This window comes from Carassius carassius, chromosome 3 (assembly GCF_963082965.1).
Source record: "Carassius carassius chromosome 3, fCarCar2.1, whole genome shotgun sequence".
Classification (NCBI taxonomy): domain Eukaryota; kingdom Metazoa; phylum Chordata; class Actinopteri; order Cypriniformes; family Cyprinidae; genus Carassius; species Carassius carassius.
In genome coordinates, this window is record NC_081757.1 from 2973071 (window position 1) to 2989266 (window position 16196).

Sequence of the window (16196 nt, forward strand, 5' to 3'; positions counted from 1 at the left end):
CTATTATAAAACAATATTTTATGGTTACATATGGTTATTTATTTTTAATTCCTGTTTTTTTTCCTGAGAATGGCGAATGCAATCTTTTGGGTACCAAAGATGAGCGTCTCCATCACCCTTCGCACAACATGAATATATAAGAAGATCCCCAATAATCTAGCGTGGTTGAGATTGTGTGATGGTGAACAAGAGGGGCTTCTGCCACTTTAATATGCCCTGACGTCATTCTGATGCAGAAGGATGACCTCGAACGCGAGGAAGGGGAGAGAAATCAAACGTATCGTATCGTATAAAATTCAGCCTTGGCTCTCTGGCAGCACTCTGGTTGTGATACGCCGGGGTCTGTCAGTGCCGTGTCCAGCAGAGCTGTATCACACAGGGATGCAGGGATGCTGAGAGGCCGGCGCGTGGAATGTGCGCGTCATCACAGCGACAGAGCAGCTTGGATATAGAACGTCACAGAGCGCGTGAACGCGCATGAGAGAAAGAGAGAGATGGGCAATCAAAACCTCACAGCATCTCTCCCATCGCTCCCGGAGTCACGGGGAAACGACAGCGGAGCCGGTGAGCACCACGACCGCCTTCAGAAGCTGGACTCTCCGATAGATTAAACACGAGACTTCACTGCTGAAGTCAGCGCGTTACGTCGGCGTTCGTTCCCGGAAAACCGAAATAAATCACATCAAATACGTGCAAACGGAAAGAGAGTGTTGAATAGACTCATAGAGGGGGAAAACATGTCATAGAAGTGAATTTGTTTCGTTTTTTCCCCCATATGCGCTCATAATGGGAGAAGCCGGCGGTCGTTTCCAAACAAGCTCTTCAGTGGACGAATCCAACTAGACTTCATTAAGAGAGCGCGCGTGAACAAACCTTCACTTCTGAAACCGTTTCCTCTGAATCTGTTTTATGTCTGGGTGTTGTCGGGAGAAACCGTGAAACATTTCCTGCTGTTCTTGGACGACGGAGAATCTTTTGGTTTATCCCGAGCTCAGGCTGATGGAATTGCGCTGAGCAACGCTTAAGAAAACGAGGAAATACCCACAGAGCTCCAATATCACATACCTCTGATTTCTCCCTGCGGCTCGTTCCCAGGTAAAGGCACTTCTGTGAAAAATATACTGATTCAACTCTTTCTCCTTTGACTGTTTGTTAGGCTGTTGTACAGTAAGCAAGGGTTTCTATTTGGAAAATGCATGAAATGCTGTTGGGATAAGGGGAAATAATAGGAACGCTTTTTAAACAGTGTGCTGCTGCAACCTGTTCAGGAGCCTTTTCCGAAATGCAGAGCGACAGGCGCTTCATCTTCGCGCGTTTCAATTGGGGCATTGGGCACGCGCGCGGATGGTGCTGTAGCGTGCATGAATGTGTGTGTCGAGATATTAAACCTGCATATTGACCCATATTGATACTAAGCATTAAAAATGTTTTAAATTTGTCTTTCATTTTTGGACAGGGCAGATTCATATCTTTGATGTACAAATTCCCTAAAAATTCCAAAGTACTGTTTTCACACATTTTATTTAACTGTTTTTTTTTTCATATCTTTACATTACTGTAAATTGATTTAATATACCCACATTTTTTTCATACAACTAATTTAGAAATTGAGAAAGTAAACTGATTGTAAATTAATGTCATGTGCAGAGAGTACCAGTTTAACACCAGTTGGAAACATGGACTTTTAAATTCTTTCCAGGAATTTATTGTGGTTAAATATACTCTTTTTGATTCTTTTACTGTATATGCCATCCCAAGCATTTTAATTCAGATTCAAATTCAAAAACAGCAAATAGAACAGGAATCAAATATAGAAATGCATAAGCTTATCAATCCAAAATCATGTTTTTCATATATTAGTCTTTTTGCAATGTAGGCTAGATATGGATATATGATTTCTGTTACATGTTTATTCATGTATGGTAGTGACTTCACCCCATGTAGACAATGTACGTTTTGTTAAATTGGTGTTACAACACTGCTCGGTCTACCCTCATCTTTTTTTCTTAGTACCGTATATTTGAAAATGCTTTGACGTCATAAAGCACAAAAATTTGATTATCAAAGAATCACTCCGGCCCACAGCATCCTTCTCTGTCCTCCTGCAACACACACACACTCACACACACAGTGGAACTTAAACCTATCACCGTATATCAAAGACAAGTAATCGCTGGTGCACTGATGTGCCAAACATCTGATGGGAGGAGAGGTCGAAGCAAGAGCAGCAGTTACCACACACACACACACACACACACATAGTCTGAAAGAATGGGCCACATTTATATGCTATCCTAGTATGGCCATTCCAAACCTAGTGGATTGCAGAATTGAGAAGACACAGAAGCGCTCTGTTCTGTGAGCAGGGAATGCTGAGCTCTCTCTCTCTCTGGCCCAAATAGGAGATATGGAGCTCACTGTGTCATTTGGGAGCAGGGTAATGGATGGAACCAAATGTGCGGCTGTCCTTGTGTTGGACTGCTTTGTTACTGTACATGTGAATTTTTCCTGTAACAATACATTTCATCTTTACTATAGTGAAACCCATTCATAAGGCAGTTGCAACATACTTTTGGCCATCTTCAAGAGCATATTTGTGTACAGTAGTGCAATATGTGGACATGTCATATCAGCTTTTCGCTGTGTGCGTGCATGTTAGCAGCAGCACCAGACAGCATGTCTTGTTTATTCATGCAGAAGCATCAGATCAATGAGCTCTAATTGATTTCAATGAACTGATTAAAGACAGAGAGGCAGGTGGCCACATCGTTGGAGGATATATGACCATGTGTGCATGTGCTTTATGTGTTTGATGCCATGCTGGAGTATAGATTCTGTGATCTCACAAGAAACTTATGGGTGTAGATGCACACAGAAGTGTATGTGTGTGTGTGTGTGTGTGTGTGTGTGTGTGTGTATGTTGGTCTCATACCCTGTAACAGATGGGCTGAACTGAGCTGGATGGGGAGTTGGACACCAGGCTCTTGAATCTCCATGTGTTCATCTAATAGTTACTGATTTCTCTGTAGTCTAATACTATGACTGTGTATGCAATATTTACCTCACTGTTCCTCCACTTTGCTCGAAATCTGTTCATTCAGAACAGCTCATCGGATTCATTTGTTCTCGGATTGTGCTGTGAGGTGTGTGTTATATGTGTGTGTGTGGTATTGTCATGGATGAAGTAAGCCAGGGGATAAAAGGTGGTGCTGTCAAAAGGTCAGATTTGATGGTTTCTCCTGGTTTTTGTTATTTCTGCCCGCTTTTGTTATATGTCTGGGTGCTTTCGTCTACAGAACCTGTCCGGGTGTTTGGTGGTCTTGGTTCAGAGCCTGAGTGATGTTCAGATGTAAGGGATAGATTGAGGGGGAAAATGTGAACAAGAAAAGCAGGATTCTCTCACAACTATACACACTTCCTGGATTCTCTCTGGTCATGCGTCCCAGAGCTTTAAGTCAATGCTGGCCATCATGTCACCACTCAGGAACAATTTTAATGAGATCTGTGTCCTCACTAGGGTGTGATGGTCCTTCTGTCTCCTCTGGTTTGTGTTTCCCTCTCCCCCCTTTCGATAGATTGTTCTGTTCTTTTTGTTCACAGCACCTCACTCATCTCTTTCTCATAGGCTCTCGTTTTAAGGTTAGAGGAAGGTAAAATGCTCAAAAGAACCACATTCACACACTCGGCTACCATGGTGTGTGAAGTATACTGGCTCATCGGTGTTATAAAACAGACCAGTGAAGAGGGCCAAGTGGATTAAAGACATGAATGAAACCATTGGACACACACATAGACTTACACACACTCGCATTCACATCTCTCAGTGTGTGAGGCACCTGTTGGGTTGTAAGACTTAAAGGTGATGTGTGAAGTGTAGCAGCTCTGTAGAAATTCGATGTTCCTGAACAGAATTCTGTTATATGTATTCCATATATATATATACGCTGCAAAGTTTTGGGCTGGTTCTTTTTGAAAGAAGACTCTTGCACTCACCAAGGCCGTATTTGTTTGATAAAAGTAAACAGTTAAAACAGTAATATTGTGAAATATTATTACTGTTTAAAATAACTCTTTTCTATTTTAATATATCTTAAAATGTAATTTATTCCTGTGATGCAAAGCTGAATTTTCAGCATCATTACTCCAGCCTTCAGTGTCACATGTAACATCCAGTCTATCACATGATCATTTAGAAATCATTCTAATATTCTGATTTATTATGTGTTGGAAACAGTTCTGCTGTCTAATATATTTGATCAATAAAAGGTTAAAAAGAACTGCATTTATTCAAAAAAATAAAAAATTCTAATAATATATATTCTAATAATATATTTTCTTTACTATCACTTTTTATCAATTTAACACATCCTTGCTGAATAAAAGTATTGATTTTATTTAAAAAGAAGAAAGAAAAAAAATTACTGACCCCAAGTTACTGACCAGTAGTGTATATTGTTATTACAAAATATTTATATTTTAAAAACATAGCTTCTTTTTTATTTCTTTTTATTTTTTTTTACTTTTTATTCATCAAAGTATCCTAAAAAAGTATCACATGTTCTGAAAAAATATTAAGCAGCAGAACTGTTTCCAACTTTGATAATGAATCATCATATTAGAATGATTTCTAAAGGATCATGTGATAATGATCCTAAAAATTCAGCTTTGCATCACAGAAATAAATGCTAATTTAAAGTATAATAAATTTAAAAACAATTATTTTAAATTGTAATAATATATCACAATATTAAATGTTTTTCTGTATTTTTGATCAAATAAATGCAGGCTCGATGAGCAGAAGAAACTTCTTTCAAAAACATTAAAAATAGTAATGTTTCCAAACCTTTGGTCTGTACTGTATATATATATATATATATATATATCTCAATAAGGTTTTTTATGAATTCAAAACTTTTGATACCATAGAAATTTCTTAATTCTTGTCACCTGTGTCAATGTCACAAAAAACCGAATACATAATTAAATATAGTTATTAAATATATTTTTTCCTCTTATTAAAGTTACAAAATTGATTTAGTCAAGAGGAGATTTTCTCTCTTCTGTTGTTTGATTGAATGACAGACAGTAGGAATATTAGACTGCTGTCACTTTAAGAGCTGCCCGGATCCAGTGTACTGTTACACGTGTGTTTCCTTTCTCAGCTGTTTGCTTTCACTTAAGACCTTAATTGCTCCGTTTATGAGGATACTTGCAAAGATGGGCAATTTGACACATACTGGTATGTACTAAACCGTTCACGGCCTATAAAGTGACAGAAATAACCTGTGCCCTATGAGCACCATCTTCACGTGCACGCATCTCTCAGATAGTGTCCGTATATAGCTAAATTAGTTCTCTTTTGCTGCTGATTGCATTTCACTGGCTTAAATCACTTGTTTTTAAACCACTATGATTACAAATACACACAAATGTCAAGTTTCTGTGACACGTGAGTGTGTAACCATGATAAAGGACAATAGTCCAAAATCTCTAAATGTTAATCAATAAATGTTAATCGTGTCTACCGGGATATCACCCACCCTTAACATATATATAATTGGTTCCCCAGACGGTTCTACCGCCCACATTGTCTCCCAGGAAATTGCTTACTTTTAGCTGTCTCTGAATTGGGATAAAAATATTTCAGCATCAAAAAAATACACACTTCACTTTTAACACGAAGTTTATTATGGCAGATTTGTCAGCTCCCAGAGTGTGTTTGACAGGACCAATAAACCCACAATACAAGCAGCCGGATCAGCTCGCAGGTTTCCAGGGCATGACGCTGTGAAATTCATTCAGTGTTAATAAGAGCAGTCTAAAAATATAAACACTCAGGTGGGGATGGTGTTAAGTGACTCTTTTTCCTGTTTGTGTTTAGAAATCTGTTTAAAATGCAGTGTTTAATTCATCATCTGCTGTTCATTTATTCTGTCTATCTATTAAATGGAAATCATTGCAGGTTTAACTCACAGGTGTCGCTGAAGCATACAGAGACATGTATTGATTGCATCGATCCGCATTGATATTCAGTTTAGTCACCGCCACGCATCACGTGACCAGCACAGCAAGGTCACTGCTCGTCTATAGCCTGATTTCCTCTTCCTGCTGTTGAGGGGATTTAAGTAAATCCGCATTGCACGATGACGCTCGGCTAGATTAGTATATTTATTATGTAAGACACGCGCATACACACACAGACACTTGCACTTATATCTGTAATCATATTCCATCAAATTTCGGGGATATAAATAGAAGCATTAGTTGCTAGTCTGTCCTCGAATGGAATTCAAGCAATGCATTCACCATCAAGAGCAGTGAGTTGAAATGCATTGAGTGGGCTATTACACCATCTCCTTCCTGTTCTGTTAACATATGCACACACACTAACATACACACACAGAATGGGACTATTAAGCCTAATGGCTTCTCTTATGGCAAGTGGGCTCTGGCTACTCTTGGTAACGCTGTGAACAAGCGTTTTCTTGATATTTCTCTCTCTTTGTTTCTCTGTCCGATCAGGGTGTTTGTTTAGATATGCGTGTGTGTATTTTGACTGTCTGCTGTGGATGCCTGCGTCTGTCTGTGCCCTTGTCTGAATGTTAATGTGTAATAGGCGTTAGACAGCACACAGTAAGTGCCACCATCATAACGGCCAGTGATATGACAACCGACCATCACAAGCAGGTTGCCAGGGACAATAACGTGGTTTATTTCTGAGTCAAACATTTAGTTTTTTAAAAAGAGGAAAAAAATTGATGCAGTCAAGGATCTGATTGGATTGTGAAAACAATCTGGAGGGCATACATTTTGGATTGAAAAATAAAGTGATTTTAAAGAAAATGTATCATAATAATTTATGTAAATTTTTCATAATATTTTTCTTGATAAATCCCAGTTCTTTTTTATTTCTACTCTGTTGCACTAATACCTCAGGTTCTTTTAGTAATATTGTAATTTGTTTCTGTGATTATATGGTCTTATTCTCAGTAGTGGTCAACCGATCTCAACCGATATTTGACACTTTTTAATTATCGGCTTCGGCCAATAATCCTGCTCGGATGATGTGTTAGAAGCTGGTCTTTTATTTTGACAGTGCTAAAAATGGCAGCACCTGAGTGCATGAGGCTCCTGTCTAATAAAGTTCTGTCCCAAAAAGATTTTTAATTCCTAATAAACATTTAAATAAATTATGAGAAATTAACACGACATTGTATTTATTAAAATAAAAAATACAAAAATACAAAAGGAGTGCCAGGTTACTGTTGTCTGCAGTGTTTAGTTTTATTTTATGAATATTTAATAATAATTTGTGGAAAATACTATAATAGGTTTACAGAACCAAAAAATTGCCAACTTAATAAATATATTTTACTTTTTGTCTATTTAATCGGTTTATTTTATTATTGAGTTCAAATTATTGTTTCGTTTATCAATTTTCAATTTAGTAAATATCATATAAAATAAATCTAAATTTCATTCCAGCAATACTCATACATATGTTATTATTATCTTTAAATTAAACCGATATATATTGGCTCTCAAAAATATCGGCATTAGCATCGGCTATCAAAACAATGAATATCGGTCAACCATTAATTTTCAGTAGTTTAGTTGTTCAAGAAGAAAGTTGTTTAAATATTGTATCGTGAGGTAGTTGACAATATACTTTCTCAGACTCCACTTGTTTCGGTTAGCTTCACCCACTCTTTTTACCCCCTCTCTTCCTCTGTGTCTAGAGGCATTTCCATGCTGAGGACATGACTGTGTGTCTCTGGCTGGCTGGTTATGTAGGTTAAGAAGGGCGACAGAGGCATTGAGGACTGAGCACTGCAGTGCTGCACTTTGGGAGGATGATGTGATGACTAGAGCCTCTCTGTCTTACTCTCTCTCTCTCTCTCTCTCTCTCTCTTTTCTTCCTTGGAGCCCTGCTGGTCCAAATACTCCTCTGCAGTGCAGGGTTGGCCACTTGACCTGTGTCAATATTAGAGCACAAAATAAATTGTGCATAATGTAAGGTTTTTGTGGTGCCATTTTTTTGCAATTGCAAAAACAAGGTTTCAAATGGTAATAGGTAGTATGTACAGTGCAGTAATAAATACACAAAGCTTTTCACAATTATGATTCGACAAAACAAGAATTTCATTGATTAACTGAATATTGTGAATCATTTGTAACTTTTTTAAAATTTAAATATTAATTATATATAATATTAAATAATATTAATACACAATAATAACAATGTGAATATATTTTACAAATACATACAATTTTCATTGATGTATATCCTGGACATAGGAATGAGAGCTAAGAATTGTGAAGGATTGCCAGTTTGTTTTGTCTTTTTTTTCATCCTTGTTACTGTCACAATCAATAGTGAGAAAAATCCAAACTGAGCAAAAAAGACAGAGGGAAGGATTCAGAGAGAAAATAGGAGGGAGGGAATTAAGTGAGCTCAAGTCTCCAATAAAAAAAAAAACATGACACGGTTTTCTTGGCCGATTCAGCTTGTTGAGTTGTTTGTTTCTTCCTTCTCTTTAAGCACTGGGCGTTGTGTTTGGTGCTCTGCCATTTTTCAGGTGAAACAGTGGCTTATTCAAGATTCATTAATCAGAAGGCTCTTTCTTTCCCTCAAGGCCAAATCAATTCAGTAAAAGAACAGAAAGTGGAAAACGATAGGCGGGAATGGTGAGTGCTTGTATAGATAAGTTGGCATCATGTTAAAGGTCCAAAGTCACTTCACTAGCTAGAGTTCAGTTGTACTATAGTGTGTTAATTGCAATATCAATAGTTACTGAATTCAGAAAATATAAAAACAGCCATTTGTCTCTTTCACTGTTTGTGCATTTGCTTGAACACACAAAGCTGTGTTGCGTAGGTGGATAATGCAAGTTTGCATGCAGTGATGTCTCTGAAAATCTGCTGGATTTTTTTCAACAATGTTATTGTCTGCCAGGTGAATATCATTGCTTACAAAATAAAAGCATGTTGTCATTAGCAAGCACTGCTCTTAAAAAGGGCAAAAAAGCCTTTCCTCCCCAAAAAAGCCATTTACCCGCACTAAGAATAATAGGCACCTGGCAGTTGGTGGTGCTTCAGATATTGCAGCTTGTTCTGCCAGCACCACCAATTTCAGAGCGACAGTCATTTGGGACAAAGTGTGCTGCATCAGAGACACAGACACGTTAACACCCTGCTGGACAGCAGAGGATGTTAATGTCACTCACTGACAGGCTCATGGGAATGACACATAATATGTTGCAGCTTTTTTTGTTCACAGCACATGGGATGGCATAACCCAATGAAGCGGGATGTCAATTATGCAAACCCACGGCTGGCTAAAACACCAGAGACGAGGGGAATATACGAGATGGGCAAGAGTTTTTGTAAGTGGGAAGGGAAATTATGTTTGAGGGTGGAAATAAGAAGATCAGAAGATTTTATTTATTTATTAACTAAACATGTTTTCAAGGACTAGGCTGATTCTTTGCAAATCATGCCTCTCATCTGTGATAAGAGTAATCGTAAGATCTTGATAGTCTCTCTCTTGCAGGAAAAAGTCAGCCCATTTTAATTGCCTCCTTAAATTATTTTAAGTCATAGTGGTGCCAAAGTTACAACCTGCGGTGATAAGTACATTGTAGAGTTTTGACCTCATTTAATGCAACTACTTATGAATAAACTAAATGTGTTACTCTTTTAATTGAGTAGAAGTGTCTGAGATGATTTTTCTTTCTCTCTCACACACACCTTTATGTTTATTTGAATTATTGAAACCTTGCCTTATAAATGCCTTGTTAGTTAATCACACAGAGTAGGTTCATGCATCAAGGAAGCACAGGGGCAGCAATCCCAGAGCTTTCAGACATAATGAATCATTTGTAAGTCTTTCTTGAAGCCCATCGGATGAAATGTCAGCAGTTTTAATATTAATTTCAATGCCAATACGGCCAATGTAAACAACGTTGTTATTACAGAAGACTACATTTCCCATGAGCACCCCTCACTCTTGTAGCTTTTCTTTGCACTTTCACCTCTCTTCACTCGTTTACGCCGCTCAGTCTCTCTGCTTAATTAACCATTGATCAGCATGCTCATAAATTAAGCCTCCAGAGAAAGGCTTTCTAAGCCTCCCACTTTATCCATTCTTCCCTGTAATTCAATAGACAGGGCTCGAACTGCTGCTTTTAACCACAGATGTGTCATTTTTAATGGACCGAGGGATATTTTTCACTTCCTTAACCTTTTCTTATTGTCTTTTTAAAGCCTTGTTTGTTATTTGTAGATGCGGTTTCCTTCGGGGCCATAAAAGGTTAATCAGCAATGTTTTCATTCATTTCTTCCACTGGGATGGGGGTTGGGCTTTGAGCTTCAGTCTAATTAGGGTAGACTGGTATCCCCCTCACCCAAACTAACTCGCTTCCCGCTTAACTATTAGCAAATTCTTCACACATACTCACACATACATGCTGTGTCAGAACTTAATGAGCCAAGCCAGTTGCTAAATGGATCAGGACCAGGAACATGTGTCTGTGGGGGCAATCAGCAGACATGATTTAGTGGGACGAGGCCTCCCTGAGCCGCCGAACTCCATGTTTAATGCGCAGATGTCCTCGGAGGGGACTACAGCCCTGCGAAGCACATTAACATGTCCATTTTACCATTTCTCTAATAAGCTAAATGCATCACAGTGTTGCTGTGATGTATGGAGGAGTTATTTTGTTCAGTTCAAGAAGGGAATCTTTTAATGGCGGTCCCTTGTCATTGTTCAATGAGGAAAATATAATGAGTCAGGCATCCAGATCATTTGTATCACCTTGCTGTAGTGCACATGCTGGGATTTTTATTTCCATTTGTTCCTCTCCTTTCTCCTGCAGAAGGATGTTATCTGGTGTACGTACAAATGAGGGTTGATCAATAGAAGCGTATTGAGTTGCCTCACTCATTGATAATTCCTCAGAGCAATTGTTTAGTCCTTGAGTGTGTAACGCCACGCTTCAGTTATAGAGTACTGATATTCCTTTAAACAATGAATAGACTTGTTTTTTGCGGCGTTTCTGACTATACTGTACATAACGGTTTTATTAATTTTTTAAAATAAAAAAATATAAAGTGTGCGGTTGGATGACGGTTCTGATTTAGCCTCAGGACCCAAATATTACATTGGTCATCAAACAGCAATCCAAAATTACACAGAACAAAATAGTTTGACATCCCAAAAACTACTGAAATCCATTAATTAGTTTCATAATGTCACTTGGATTTTTTTTTTTTTATCCAATAATTATTAATAACTCCCCAACAGAACACATTGTGGCTGTCACAAACACAAATCATGTAATACGTTTAAATATATTTATTGTTATCTTTAGTAGACCGGATCATTTAAAGATACACTGCCATGGGATCATTAAAATATACTTTAATTAAGAAATGTAAAAATAAGTGCATTAAATTCACCAAAAGTTACTGTAAATGCTTGTTACAAAAATACATTTCAAATAAATGGTTTTCTTTTGGACATTCTATTCATCGAAGTGTCCTGGAAAAAAAATATAGTTTACAATTTCTACAAAAATATAGCAGCACAACAGCTGATAGTACACTCTAAAATATGCTGGGTTAAATATGATTGGTTTGTTTTCAACCAATGGTTGGGTTAAATGTTTAACTGTTAAATGGTAGTGTATGTAAAGCAAATGTAAATGTTGTTTATTTTGTTACTGTTACTGTAGCTTAAAAAGCATGGCACTAGTAAAGGCAAGGTCACGAGTTTGATTCTCTGGGAAGGAACCTGTGAGATGTCTTGAATGCAATGAATGTCAATTTATTGTACATGGGTTTCCCAAATGCATATACTGTAAAAATGATTTTATATCTGTAAGTGTGGATGGTTATGCGATTAGCTACATTTAATTATTTGCATTCGTCATTGGTTTTTTATTCCTTCTGTGCTTGACCCCATCGGAACAGACCAGTTGAGAACCTCTGCTGTCGCATATGGAAATTATGTCTTCAGAGTGGTTGGGCTCTGGCAGGTACAATGAAAAGCAAATCAACACCATACACTATGTGTACATGCACATTTCCACCTATTTGATTGATGGCAGGGGCAAAGAAGCTAAATGAAACCTGTCAAATGAACTTAGCATCACAGTTTTAGTTGTTCAGTCTCTCACTTTCCTAGCGTCACAGAGTGGTAACCTCATGATGTTATTGTACACCGTGTAACCAGACGCAGCGAGATAAAGTGGCAGGCCATAAAAGCTATATTTTCCATGAAAATCATAGTTTTTGTCCAAACTAGCCATGGCTGCATCAAGCGACAGAACACTTTGTTTGTTATTTGGATTCTATTTTTATGAAGTGGCACTAGATAGCTCCGCCCACTGTGAAATCCCATTGGATGAAATCCCTCTCTACTGCATATTAAACACCAGTGATTATATTGCACCGTGCAGCACATTTGCTTCCAGTAAAGACAGACAAATGACTTGTTCCTGGAACTTGTCACTTCGCATCTGGTTAGGACATGGTGTAACAATCCACCTTAGATGCTGTGAATGAGGCTGTCAGGATGTTGAGGATTGCTTTAATAAAGCCTATTTCTGCTTCTCTGTCTGTCACTTCACCTGATTCTCATTTTCTCTATCTTCCTCATCCCCTCTCTCTTCATCTCTCTCCCTTTCATGTGCCCTTCAGAAGCTTGTGTTAACTGCCTGGAGAGTTACCCGTGTCTCTGGGGAGCACTGTTCACGCTTTCATTCTTGTTTACTGCCGAGGCTACGGCAGGGCCACTCTCCCTCCATTACTAGATTGCTGACTGCCATCGAAAAGGCCAAAAGGTTGAGATCTTTCGCACAGATCTGCAGAGATATTTCTGCAAGCATGTGCTACAGCTGGTGTGCACATGACCACCATTCTGAGTTGAATTGGGAATGCCTTTTAATTCCTGAATTTGTGCTGATGTGTAATTGCAATTCAAGTTTTAATGCAAGGAAGTAGATTTAAAATGAACTGGAATCATTTAAACTAGGTCTAGGAAAGCAAAGTTCTTCAAGGTTAAACCCTGAATGTTGGCTTGCCAAACAATGTTTGAAAAGTTGACATGCTTCACAAACAAAGAGAATGATGGACAAGCTGCAGCTCTTTATTAAAACAGACATATCAGCTCCTGAGAAGCATTCATGGTGTTACTGTAGTCCTGTTTGGCAGTGGGGGGCCTGTTTTTTTGAGGATCAGGTATAAGGTGACTATGAACATATGGCAGACAGGCTGTTAGTCAAAGGACAATGCTAAATTTGTAGACTGTCTGCACCAAGGAGGCTTAACGGGAACCAACCCAACACTGCCACCTACAACATAAAAGTACGACGGGATTGGAAATTTGAAGCTCTTCTCATCTCTTGAGAGCTTAACTTTACTAGACAGCCTCCGTTCTGCTGTGTCTACACATTCGGCCTTCTGTCTTTATTTCTTCACAAGCAACAGTGATTGTAATGATGTATGAATGGGATGTTGTATTGTACTGCAGGGCTTTGGACAGTGAAGTTTCATTTGCTCACATGAATCTATATTACAGACCGCCAACCTGGGACAGGATTATAGCACATTGCTGTCAAATGAAAAACACACTGGAATAAGATTCAGTGTGATTGTGCAAAATAATATTTTTTTTAAAGGTAAAGTGGATTGCTATAAAAGACTGCAATCCTGATGATAGTATTGAGGAGGAGAAAGTGCTATTTCACTGTTGTATCAAATCATCAAGCAAGGACAAATACCATTTTTGTAAAGCTTTGTAGAGTCAATATGCAATCAAAAGATACAGTATGTACTTTCTTATCACACATTTCTAGTCTTATTGTGAAAGATTCATAGTTGCATGTTACTACAAAGGGAGAAAAATATTTGTCTATGTAGTATTTCAATAAAATGTAATACTTTATTTTTCCACTGACATCACTTACATTAACCAACAGCCAAGTAGTTATTTGCTTTAGCAAACTTACAATCAGATATGGGTTCATTCTGGGATGAAATTTAAATGGATTCTTTGGGGATAAAATCAAGGTCAGTGCTACTTCTTCTTTTTCCTTTTAAACCCATTTTCACTCATAAATATGATACATTCCAGAAGTAAAATGGGTTGTGCTGTTTAATGTACAATTTTTGGAAGGTCTAGTGCATCTAGTGCAAGGTCTAGCAATTTAGTTTTTTATCTGTAAACACAATTATATTTCTATAATTAATTTCAAATTACAATTCCGTTAATACAATTAAATATAGATAGATAGATAGATAGATGGATAAATAGATAGATCTATATTCTCCCTTTCTATTTTTACCCCAGCTTGTTGTTCCCTCACTGCTCCATATTCACAATCACACAGCACTTCGGCCTCTTTCCACCAGCCAATATGGACACTCGGGGCTGTCTTTCAGCTCAGAGTGTGGCTGGCCAGAGGGATTGTGGGTAAAGGAGTGCTCCCGGGCGGGCGTCTCATCTGTCATCCAGTGCATGGCAGTGATGGAGCGAGTGTGTGTTGCCATATAATCGCACGGGGTGCATATCCCATTATACTCAACATCAGCACACCCTACACAGAATGAACAGCCCAGCACTTTGATGAAGAAAAACGACAGGCACCCCTGGAGTGAGAGCTTTAGAAAATGAATGAAAAGAGGTGGGGGGGATGGTGGAAAGGGGAAAAAGTGCTCAGCACCTAGGGTTTTTATTGTAAGTTGCTTTGGTACTCAAGCGCTTTCTAGGAATATAAATGTAAATGTTAACATAATCTGCAAGACAAAAGTACCTATACACACACAATGCATGCTAAATGTAGTTTGTGGCAGCAGATAAATGCCCACACACACACACAGACATACACACTTGGAAAACACTTTAAACATGCTTCACAAAACCCAGTCTGCGCACACACACACCCTCGAGGGCGTTTTAAATATCTATGCGGTTGACTGTGCCATAATTGTTCAGTGATACAGGTGTTATTCGCATTGCCATGCATGCTAGGGCATCTCATAGAAACTGAGCAGTTTGACAAGAGCATGATGATTCGCCTGCGGTTGATTGGCACTAATTATCCACGTCTCTTATTTATTAATTTATTTTAATTTTTTGTCAAGCTACTCTGGCAAAATGCACCTGCCAATCAAATCAAAATAACACCATTAAGGCATTTTCAGTTGAGGCATGTAGGTCAAGTAGACCATGTGCTATAAGAGCATTTACATTTAAAGTAACTCTCACAATCAGTCCCTGGATCCATCGAACACATGTAGTGTGGAAAAAAGGCAAATGGGGGACAGTGGCTTTTGGAAACTATTTTTGGTTACACATGCAGACAAAATATACATATTTAGTACCTTTTGAAAGGGTCCTGCCCCAATGACAGTACCTTTTTCTTTTCTCTGAGATTGTATGATGCCCCATATATTGAAGCCCATACATTCAGAGGACATGATCTTTTTGACTGGTAAATTAAAAGAACTGGTTCATAAGAATTATTCGTTTATGAATCAGACTGCACTTGCTGGATATATTTTTTTTTATGTTTTTTTTTACAGTCTGAGATTGCTTTCAACTTAGCAGTCAAATAAGATCATCAAATCAAAGATCTGTCGTATAAGTGGGCAGATTTGCTTGTGTGATCATCAGGGCAATCACATATGATTAAAGGAACTTGGCTTGCATAGCGAAAGTCGACTGCTACTGTTAGTGGTGGTACAGTTTGTGTAAATATGGAATGAAAGTTTGCCATCATAATGTCAGATTTCATCGCAGTTTGCTAATGACTTATATTTTGAATTCACACAGCAGAGTTGGTGCTTAAATGGATGTCTGCCCCCATGACACTGGGGTTAAAGCAGGGGTCTCAATCTATCAGCCCACTGGCCACATTTGCCCCACAAGATTTCAATTCATTAGTTTAATCTTAAACCTGATAGAATAGAAAAAGAATAGAGCAAGCTATTGTTAGAGACCTTTTTTGCTTTTGTTATTTGTCTAATAAATAAAAATAATAGGAACAGATATAATACAAAAAGAACAGAGAAGCTAGTTTCAGTTTTTTTTTTTTTACAACTTAAAATAAGTTTTATTTTTTTATTATTTATTAAAGTTTTACTTTAGAAAAGGACCCTCCCCCCCAAAAAAACACAATTTCTCACCCTCA

At 38.0% G+C, this 16196-nt stretch overlaps 1 protein-coding gene across 2 annotated transcripts in view; it reads left to right on the forward strand.

The window, feature by feature from the left end:
* Positions 1 to 245: 245 nt before the first annotated feature.
* nlgn2a (neuroligin 2a) overlaps positions 246 to 16196 on the forward strand; it is a 170999-nt gene continuing 155048 nt past the window's right edge. Inside the window, exon 1 of one of the 2 annotated variants that reach the window (XM_059525030.1) lies at positions 246 to 1095. The gene's annotated coding sequence lies outside the window, so the exon portion shown is untranslated. The remainder of the gene's footprint in view (positions 1096 to 16196) is intronic. The other variant, XM_059525025.1, reaches the window with a different exon arrangement.